The following is an 11,698-nucleotide window of genomic DNA, read 5'->3' as shown; positions in this document are numbered from 1 at the left end:
TAAATATTCTTAGAAATACTTTCATGAGATGGTGTAACTATAGTTTGATAGCCTACTATGCTATGTGCCACAGCCAAATCTCTTAGATGTCCTTGTCCTGTAGCTTCAGTGAGGTCCAGCTCAATGGAGACTAGGAAAGAAGAATCAACGAAAAGCCAGGGAGGCAAACTTGCAGCTGTGGATTCCCCAACTCCCTCCGTACCTTCTGCAGCCATGTGGAGGCCACCTTCTTACATGAGGCCTTGAACCTGTCACTTGCCTGTCACACAGTTACAAAGCTACAGCATTTCCAGGTCCAAGACAATCAACTCCATGTATTTCTTCAAGCCTGGCCTGGAGAATGTTCCCCAATGCCTGGAGTTGGAGCTGAACTTTAACTACATTCCTTCATTAAACAGTTTTCAATTACCACTCCCCGTGAGTACTCTTCTCCTGGAAAGCCCTAAGGACAAGCATGGACCCCACTCTGGATGTCCGAATGGTTACTGTTTGGCAATCTGGATATTTCATAGTGTGTGTGTGTGTGTGTGTATGAAGCTTTTCCAACACAACATAAAATTCCAATTAAACACATGTTCAGCCCTACTGGACTCTAAACACAAGCATGGTAAATTATCCCCCACTACACCATTTTTAACTGAAATAAGAATGGTCACTGTCACGGGAGGAAAAGGTTATTATCAACTCAAACTGTTAAATTATGCTTTCATGACTGAACACGACCGTAATCCATATTATTATTCTAAATTACACTATAAAACGCAGTCACTTATCGCCTTTCCAAAACTGAGTACTAATATATGACCAAATTATCGAGGTTCCTTTAATAAAGCTCTTGAATTTGATTCGTACTGCATGATGTAGCTTATCCTTGAGAAAGAGCCTCTAAAAGGTATCCTTACTCTTAAACCCGGTGACATAAAATCTCCCTGTAATCAGCTGCCAAACAGCTTCCGCTTCGATGCTTTGTTGATACTGGTGTCAGCAGGACATTAAAGCTTTTTATGTTTGATCAAATACCAACATTACACTGATGCAGAAGAATTAATTCAGAGTGGCGCTTCCCTCTTCCTTCCTCCCCGCCACCAAAGAGGTCACTTGAATCAGTTTGGTGACAAAAGATTCTGTGAGTGTTGGACATAAACGAAGCTTCTGGGGAGCCAAAGGGGAGACACACACTGAACTGGACTGATTCTAAGAACTGTCAGTTGTGTCTAAGACAGGGTAATGGAACCTGTGCTGGGAAGAAGGAAGGGACCTGGATTTTACTTCATCTTCGAAAGAGAGAGGGAGCACCAGAGGGACTGAGAGTCTGCCCCAAGCTCTCAGCTAGTGCCTGGGGATGCTGGAATCATGTCAAGCACATCACACACTGTGGACCTTTCTTGAAGGAAATACCTCACCAACAAAAACAGAAGCCTGCAATCCTTTTTTTTTTTTTTTTTTTTTTTTTTTGGTTTTTCGAGACAGGGTTTCTCTGTCTTGTTTTGGAGGCTGTCCTGGAACTCGCTCTGTAGACCAGGATGGCCTCAAACTCACAGAGATCCACCTGCCTCTCTGCCTCCCGAGTGCTGGGATTAAAGGCGTGCACCACCAACGCTCGGCTGAAGCCTCCAATCTTAAAGCAAAATACCATTTCTCCCCTAACTTTAGCTTTTCCCATTGCTTTCCAAAGCTTTCTGAGCCTTCTAAAAGGAAGTTTTTATTATGATGACAGATTCACAAAAATACACTCAAAGGAACAGATTGAATTTTCAGAGTCTCAGAAATCAACAGGAAAATGTCAACAATAAAAACAATGCCCCTGGGAAATCATTTACACGAAAGAGCCCAAACTACTTAGATGGCTGTCTATGCAATTGCTATAAATGCTGACTTCGATAATCTTTTACCTGGTTCTCTCTCATTCTTGAATACACACACACACACACACACACACACACACACACACTCATTCTCACATACACACACACAGATGTAGCATTACTGCCCCCACAGCAAGGACACTGCTAAACCTTGGAAGTGCCTACCACCACCACTATGTCACTGAGAAGACCCATCAGGCCCTAAGGAGTATCTGATAGGTTCTTTTTTCTAACAAAAGGATTGGGAAAATAAATATCACCTGCTACTTCAAGGTGAAGGAAGATGGGGAAAAAATCATCCCTAGCATGAGGAATTGGGAAAGGGAGCAGGGTATAAGAAGGATTGCTTCGGTTTGTTGGAAAAAAATCACATAGCAGGGAGGTAGGCAGTTAAAGAAACAGGCTTGTTCTCTTCTTAGAGCCCAGGTTCTGACCACTATAAATCTTCTGGGCAGCGTGTCGCATCAGAAGTGAAATGAGAGAGGAAATGACATCATAGCCAAATGTTATTCTTAGTGAATTTAAAACCTAATTGAATTTCTCCTTTAGGATCCAGGATCAGACTTTCCTGTCATCAAAGAACACTTCTCCATGTTTGTACCTCACACTTGGTGTTTTCTTTTGTTTCCCCACTACACAAAAGCCGTAGGAACTGTCTTTTCAGGTGGATGGGTTTTCCTTGTCAGTCATTATATGGCTTGAAATCTGGAGTATGGACCACTCAGCAATGGATATCTTTCCCACTTTAAAGAGTCTAGGTACTCATGACATAAAGTTTAGGTTGCTTTTGTTTTGGTTTTTTTAAGAGACGATTTCTCTGTGTAGCCCTGGCTATCCTGGAACTCACTCTGTAGATCAGATCAGGCTGGCCTCGAACACAGAACTCAGATCTACCTGCCTCTGCCTCCCAAGTGCTGGGATTAAAGGCCTTTGTCACCACCAACAGAGCTTTTTATAAAAGCTTTGGAGTCAGTTGTAGTTGATATCTGACATGATTGGGGGCCTATCACCTCCAAAAGCACTTTTCACTTCCCAGAATGCCTTGTGGCTCACAACTGCACATGACCTAGGATCCACCAATGAGATGCGCACTCTTAAAACCCCAACTCGGAAGTGAAAAACACTGTGGCAGACTGAATAACAGTCCTCAGATATACACAAATGTCACTTTACAGGACAGCATCTTGGCCAATGTGATAAAGATGTTAAGATGGAGACATCACCCTGTAATTGTCCAGATGGGCACTAGGTACCATCACATGTACCTTCCAAAACGGGAGCAGAGGGACACTTGAGGACAGAGGATATACACAGGACAAAACCACAAAAAGACAGAATAAGGAGGGTTTGAAAATGTGGTATTAGAAGGTTCTAGAACTGTAGCCACTAGCAAAGGAAAGCCAGTGGCCACAAGACACTGGACAAAAAGGATGGCTTCTCTCGCAGTGTCCCAGACCAGTGGGCCCTGATCTGGGCTTTGTGGCCTCTAGAACAGAGAAAGAATGTTTTGCTGATGTTTTAAACCACCAAATTTATGGCAATTTCTTTCACACTGATAATTAATACCAACCCCAAGAAGTTGGCCCTGCATAGAATCCATTCTGTAAGGGCGGTAGAGGGCAGGACCACATTCTAGTTGTGGCAAGTTGGTGCCCCTGCCCAGAGGGTGTGGCTGTACAGTATGCTGAGCAATTTGTGCCTTGCTGTGCTGAGCAGTCTACGACTCTCTTATGAATCTTTTGACCTCATACTTTTACAAATAGGCTTTTTCGTGTGTGTGTGCAACTCTGAGCTCTGGCCATACAATTCTGGTTGTATTATCTCGGACATGTTGGTTTGTCCTTGAGTGCAACAGAAACCGGGTACAGCATTCTTTGTCTCATGAGTCCATTCATGGAAAATGTGGTTCAACTGAGTTGTCTGAGTAACCGTGGAGCAGAGCTAAAAAGGTGATATCAGAAGCATACACAATTTAATTAAAATAAGCTCTCGTTCTATTTAGCCATCAAAGTCAATCCCTGGTTGTTAAGAGAAAAACATGAGCATTTTGAAGATTGTAGCATATTGGATGTGAATAGTGTAAAGACCCTGCCTGGTGGTTGGCATGGTGGCACACACCTATGTGGAACTGAGACAGGAAGATTGCTGCAAATCTGAGGCCTGTCTTGTCCACATAGCTACTTTTAGGTCAGTTGGGGCTACACGGAAGATGCTGTTACAGAGAAAAAAGAAAGCTCTTGCCCTGTGCATTGGAATAAGATTGTGTTTCCTCTAGGGCAGTGGGGTCTCAGCCTTCCTAATGTTGCAGACTTCAATGTAGTTCCAAATGCTGTGGTGACTCCCAACCGTAAAACTGCTTTTGTTGCTACTTCATAACTGTCATTTTGCTACTGCTATGAATCATAATGTACATATCTGATATGCAGGACCTTTTGAACCCCCCTAAGGGGCTGTGACTGCTAGAGAGAACCACTGCTCTAGGGTTTTGCTACTCCAAGTGTGGTCCAGGGCACCTCAGCATCACGCAAGCACTTGTTAGGAAGGCTCTCAGGCCACCACTGAGAATTACTGAGCCACATTCTGCATTTCAACAGGATGCCCATGTGATCCTTGTGCCTACTGAAGGGTAAGCGGGGCTTCCCAAGGGGGCAAGCTGGACCTCACAGAGGAAACGCCACTTGAGTTAGTTGTTGCTTGGGTTTAACTGCAGAGAAAGACACTCCAGTGTAGAGAGAAGCCTTTTTCTTGTCTGCTGCTTTAGGTTTTAGTGGCCTGGGCTCTGCCAAGTTGTAGTCCCCAAATAACACACAAGACGCTGTGTTAATTATGAAGCTGTTGGCCTTGCTTGTTTCTTACTGGCTATCTCTGGCTTAAGTATTTACCCCATAACTGCCAATCTAAGTATTTCTCTTACCGGAGAAAATTTTCCAGGCTTCTTACCCCGATGGCGGTTACATCTTGACTCCCTGTGTTTCTCCTACCCAGAGTCCTCCTGGACTCCTAGTCCCACCTATCTTGCTTCCCTATTGGCCAACAGTGCTTTATTGACATATATACAGGACTTCCCCATCACCCCAGATAAAGAAAATACCCAAAGCAGAGGTGTGAATGTGGGGAAACATTCACCACCGCAAGGGATCGTGCAGCAGTTTTCCACCCTACACAAAGGACAAGTGAACAGGAGGTAAGTTAGAATTAGACCGTGAATGGTCAAACGGGAGAGTTTCCACATGAGCTCAGGGCCATGGGGGCCGCAGGAAAGGGCAGGTGAAATGGTATGTACTCTAATCAAACGTGTCAAGTCGATTCAGGAAACAGCTAGAGATAGGGGACATATGGCAGATGTTCAGACAAGAACAAAATGGAACCGTAGGAGGAAAAGGAAGTGTATGAACCACGGGGCAGAAAAAACAAACACAACACAGGACTATTCACTTGGCCAAGCATGTAAGGGATGGAGGAGATGGAAATTTTATATTAAGAGTGTCCTGGCAGGAAGAGAGAAAATGATTAGCAAGATGAAAGTTAGTGAGTCTGGGTTAGACTTGTTGGTTTTAATGTCAGAATGTCATCCAGGGGATGGGTGCTTGATAATGGGAGATTAAACCAGTCTTTAGGACAGAACAGTGAAAGCTTAAAAAAAATGACCAGGAGAAACGGTCACGAGAGGACGACTGATACCTGAGACATAAGTGAATTTTCCAAAGGAGAGATGGGCAGGCGAGCAGAGAAACGTACAGAATAACTTCACTTAGCAGGAAGAGAGTGTCCAAAACACGGCTCCCAGCTCTAGTGCCCTAGGCAGAAAAGGGATTTGATAGGACAGGAGCAAGCGCTAGAGGAGAGAGACCAGCAAACACAAACACGGGGAAGAGAAGTGAGGCGGACAGCGGTGAGCTATGACTAACTCACTAACTCAGGAGTGGTTTACCGAGACCGCCACGGCCCGTGCTGCCTGCAGGGGGCGCACATCAGGGCTGACGCTATCCCGCCTGCGGGACTTCTTGTTTTCATCTTCCTCCAGAAAATATTTCTGATTGTCCCATGCAAGAGTCTCAGGTGGGTGGGACACCAGTAGGGGTCTAGCACTTTAGCAGGAAGACGAGGGGAGTAGAAGAAAATGAGAAGGGAGGGGAAGGAGAGGAGGGGGGAGAAGTTACTGCCTCCATCCGTACCCCAAGGATTCTGCCTTCTTCCCACCACATCCCAACTGGTTCCTCAAACAGACGTGAGTCCGGGAGTGGACAGATGTTCACTGCACCGAGGCAAGGAAGAAGGAAAAGTAGCAAAGAAGTCCATACTGCAGCCTCACAGGAGAGAAGGGAGTGGTCACATGATCACTATGTCAAATACAACCTGCATGCAAAGGGTGGTTCACTGTTAGCACTGAAGTCGCTGATCACCAGTCAGCCCACAAGTGAGGGAGTAAAGGCCAGACAGAGTGAGGTGACAATATGGTCTGCACATAAACTACCTTTTTTAAAAATGTGGAGGAAAGTGGCAGGGGTGAGCCACCCTGCTAAGAGCTGCTGGTCAGGAAAGTCCCTGAAGGCCTCCAACAAAATACAAGCGACTGCCAGTGCTCGTTTGCCCACTAGCGGCGGGTGGTGAGACCTTACTGCTGAAGGATGACGCCTCGCATTTTGGTCACTCAACATAGAGAAATCAGGCTGTAAATGAGCTGGGAGCTTCCTCGCTCCTGGAAAGCCCTCATACTGTTGAAAGCCGCTCTGCAAGATGCAGGGGAGGAGACTTCCATTAACAGTCAGCCATACTCTGCTGTGGACTCTGCGTGCTGTACTACTGACTGACTACCCGAGCAACACGTGCACTCTGGTGCAATAGTGGCGTGCTGTAGGGGTACAACCACTTTCCGGTTGGATCTGAGGCCTGTTGTTGTTTTCATCTTTATATTCTTTTCCTCTTTGGGGCCCTGGCCACCCAGCTCCCCAATACACCACACAGAGACTTATTATTACTTATAAATGCCCAAACTTAGCTTAGCTTGCTTCTAGCCAGCTTTTCTTAAATTATCCCGTCTAGTTTTGGCCTCGGGGCTTTTACCTTTCTCTGTTTCTGTATATGTTTCTTTCTCACTTACTCTGTGGCTTGCTGTGTAGCTGGGTGGCTGGCCCCTGATGTCCTCCTCCTTTTCTTGCTCCTCGATCTTTTCTTCCCGGATTTCTCCTATTTGTTCTAACTACCAGCCCTGCCCATTCTTCCTCCTACCTCGCTATTGGCCATTCAGCTCTCTATTAGACCAGTCAGATGTTGTAGACAGGCAAAGTAACACAGCTTCACAGAGTTAAACAAATGCAACATAGAAGAATGCAGCACACCTTTGCATCGTTAAACAAATGTCCCACAGCATCAACAAGTGTAACACATCTTCAGCTAAATATTCCACAACAGAGGCTCACTCCACGGGAAGGAATTCCTATCTGCTATTGCAAACCTTGTCAAAGCCTAGGGAAGTCACATGCCCTAGTGTAGAATCGACTGCTATCATTTTCCTAATGCTTGCCCTCTAAATAGTGTTTGGTGCCCACATAGATTAGCGCTGCTGCCTGCTAAGGCAAGAGAGGCTTGCTTTCTAAGTGGGCAGCAGTTAGTGGGAGACTCACGACTGGTCAAGTGCTAAGAGTTAAGATGACTGTTAAATGTTGAGCCCTGAGTGGGACAACACCCCCTGAAAGACTCAGGGAGCATCATAGGAGAGGGGGTGGGAAGCACGTAAGAACCGGAGGAAGTGTTGTAGATTGATATCTTCCAGGCGTGGCACTGTGCTCTTGACTGTTCCACACCTGTGGGTGTGAAAGATGTGCATGCGACTAAGCCCCTGGGCATTCTGTCACAGGTGGACCATGAGGCTACCCCTCCCTGAGGATGTAAGTACAGTTAATGTTGCTGAGGGAGAAGAAGACATTGTCTTCAGCAATCGTGTAGCCACAGGTAAATCATCCAAGCTTGTAAAGAACCCTCCACCCATGTCCTTATAAGCAACCCTAATTAAATTCCATAGGCCATCAAAAAAAATGAGAGGGGGGGATGTTAGTGGAAAGGTGTCTTAGTTTCTTTTCTGTTGCTCTGAGCTACACATTTCTTTCTAGTGTGGAGGTAGCAGGTACAAGGAAAGATCTAGAAGAAAGGTAGCTTACGACAAATGGACATTTGGACATATGTCAGACCAGTGTTCAGGAATCTGCAGAGGCAACTAAAAGTTCCATGGAAGAGTGAAATCTGATCCTAGACAATGCAGGAGCCGTGGCTGATTAAAAAGAGGTATGGGTGGACGGGGCGGCTGTAAGAGAGAAGGGCATGGGGACAAGCAGTTCCTGGAGGGGCTTCTTGATTTCGTTTAGCTGATGTGAAATATTACCATGGGCGCGTATTGTGCTGGAAGCCGCGCGTGCATAGGCATGAGTAGGGAAGGTCTCATGATTTCTGAGAGTTGATGAGCTAAGGCCCATTAGATTAGATGAGTGCTAATGCTCATTCAGCCTTAAATGTGTTAGCACTTTAATATTTTAAACTGCAAATATCAATACAAGCAAGCGAGAATTTAATAATACCAAACAAGATGCACATTGGTATGGGAGTTTGGGGCAGAAAGTAAATGCTGCCAGCTGCGGGGCTTCAAGGACAAGACGAATCCTGAAGGACAAAGAGACAAGGAGGCAATGAACATCCGCCTGAAACTTCTCTCTGTCTCTGTTTGTCTCTCTGTCTCTGTCTGTCTGTCTCTCTGTCTCTGTCTGTCTGTCTCTGTCTCTGTCTCTGTCTCTCTCTCTCTCTCTCACACACACAAACACACACACACACACATTGAGTATTAGAATAGACATTTATATGGCTTGGGGATGTAGCTCAGTGGTAGAGAGCTCCTATAGCAGGCACAAAACCCGTTTTCATCCTTGTTATCACAAAAGAAATAAAATGGATGTTTATTCATCCCTTTCTTTATGTTTTCTCCATCCACAGACACTCTAAGAGCTGAATCTAAGAGTTAAGTGTTCACATTCCCTGCCACCTAAATATAGGCCCAGGGACATGGGTTAGGTTCATCAACTGATCACACTTTCCTGGGTTCAACAGTGGCAGATGCTGCACTAGGTCTGTGGCATGATTTCACCTGTATCATGTTTACTACCTGCCCAGGTTCATTCTCAGAGTCTGCTTGTCTGCCCTTCCAGCAATTCTACAAGTTTCCTGAAACCTTTACAGTAAATGTCTTTGCATTTTTAAGTTAGCTAGATTTTTCTGATGTTTGAAGGCAAACATCCTGATTTACACCAGTGTGGTCACAGGAAGCCCAGGTACCACCTTTATGGAAGAACTAGGCAAATGTTAGCCATGGTTATGTCAGGAAACAGAAACCCCTCTAAACATGCCAAGTAAAAAGGAATTGATGTAGGAGATGAGAGAATCGTACCATCTCTGGAAAGAACAGAGAAACCAAGGCCAGGGAAGCCTGTGCTGAAATTTAAGACATTAAAGATGTGTGGGCTGCAGAAACCACTGTGAGAAATTTGTTATTTTGGGGTCCTTTGCTACACAGGTGGACATCATAAGGCCAAGCCTTAGCACTGGAAGCCAAGGGCTGCTTAGCAGACCCGAGACTTATGGCCCAGCCTATAAAGACTGGGTGTTCTCTTTCAGAAATGACTTTAAGAACCTATCTTACTTAAATTGCTGCTTTCCAAGACAGGGGGTGAATGTCCAAGTGGTCATAACTGGAGCATGGCTCTCATGGTCCTCTGCTGCTGCTGAAGAATTCTCAGAGTGATTGTAAAGGGTCCAAATCAAACAGGCTGCTACGAGGGCAGTCCACCCAGCTTCTAAAATGTCCTACACAGGGTGAGATCCTGGAAGACAGCCCACTCATGACACTTTTGGGAGGGGGTAAGGACACATTTATTATGCCTCTGAGTTTAGGTCTATTTTAATGGGGAAGGCATGACAGCAGAAGCAGGAAGCAGCAGGTCACGTGGCAGCAGACACTGGAGGCGGCAGGTCACGTGGCAGCAGACACTGGAGGCGGCAGGTCACATGGCAGCAGACACTGGAGGCGGCAGGTCACGTGGCAGCAGACACTGGAGGCAGCAGGTCACATGGCAGCTACAGTCAGGAAGCAGAGGGAGATGAACGTTGAAGCTCAGCTCACTTTCTCTTTTCATTCAGTCCTGGACCCCAGCCACGGATGGTGCTACGCACGTTCCTTAGTTAAAGTGTTGCAGGCATGCCCTCATACACAAACAGGTGTTTCTGTGGTGACTCGAAAGCCAGCAAGGCTGACAATGAAGTTTAACTCTCCATCCGCTCCCAGCTCCCCATTGCTCCCTTTCCCCCTGCCTCTGTCCCTCTCTGCCAAGGCATCATGAGATGAACAAACTTGTTCTTCCATGGGCTCCCTGACACGCTACTCTACCAGGCCTCAGAACAGTGGAACCAACCAGCCCTGGCCTGAAATCTCTGGAAGTGTGACTCCAGACAAATCTTTCCTTCTGATAAGTTGTTTATCTCAGGTGTTTGTAACAAGCAGAAAGCTAACCAGCCCTCATAGGCTAACTAATGAATATTTTATTCTACACTTTTGTACAAAGTTTTTTTTTTTCTTTCACTTTACATTTAAGTCCATGACCCATTTTGAACAAGGGTATGAATTGTGAAGGGTAGTTACAGTTTATAGTTTGTTTCTCCTTTTTCTGACCTGTTAGTGCAGCAGTTCTCAAACTGTGGGTTCTGACCCCTTTGAAGGTGTTTTTTTTTGTTTGTTTGTTTGTTTTTTTTTTTTTTTTTTTTTACGAGACAGGGTTTCTCTGTATTGTTTCGGAGGCTATCGGTCCAGCCTGGCCTCGAACGCACAAAGATCCGCCTGCCTCTGCCTCCCGAGTGCTGGGATTAAAGGCATGCGCCACCACCGCCCGGCTCCCTTTGGAGGTTTTGAGTGACCTTATCACAGAGGTCATCTAAGACTAATAAGAAAACACAGATTTTTGCATTATGATTCATAACAGTAGCAAAATTACAGCTATGAAGCAGCAACCAAATAATTTTGTGGTTGGGGGTCACCATAACATGAGCAACTGTATTAAAGGGTCAAAGCATTAGGAAAGTTGAGAACCACTGCCTTAGAGGCTCAGTTGGTCCAGCATTGTTTGTGACTAAAGAATCCTTTCTCAATCGACTTCTTTTTTTACTTTGTTAAAGTCAGGTGGATGGGTGGGTTTGTGTGACTCTATTCCTGAGCTTATTATTGTTCCATGATCTGTGGCCTAGCCTTCTGTCAGGACAATATTCTCTCAAGCACTGTAGTTATCTATAAGCTTTTATAATGGGTAAAGTGAGTCCTCTAACTTTATTCTTTGTCATTCTAGGATCTATGTTTTACTATATACATTTTATTTTTTTAGTAGAATCAATACTATTTATTAAACAACAGCCTTTTCCCATCAATTTTAATGTGTATTTGCCATATATTGTTTTCCCTTATAGTATAGGGCTAAGTAAATCCCTTCAGACTCTCTTTCATTCTTTTCTCTTCATTTCTTTGACACGGGTTCTTCTGTGTTGCCTAAGCTGATCTTAAATTCAAGAATTCAAGTCATCCTCCTTCCTCAGTCTCCCAAGTGCACTAGGACATCCAGCCAGCACTCCTGACACTTCTAATAGTTTACAGAAACATCAAAGGGGTGCTAACAACAAAGAAAATGAAAGCTGAATACATAATCAATAATTCTAGTAGCGTATTGCAGTGCTTAGTAATATTTATGTGGTTAGCAGTGTTTAGCTCCTATGTCCCAGGAAGAGCTAAGTCCCTCTGAGCTGTCAAC

The sequence above is a fragment of the Mesocricetus auratus genome, unplaced genomic scaffold, assembly GCF_017639785.1.
Source record: "Mesocricetus auratus isolate SY011 unplaced genomic scaffold, BCM_Maur_2.0 Super-Scaffold_100004, whole genome shotgun sequence".
Lineage (NCBI taxonomy): Eukaryota > Metazoa > Chordata > Mammalia > Rodentia > Cricetidae > Mesocricetus > Mesocricetus auratus.
This window is presented reverse-complemented; position numbering follows the sequence as displayed.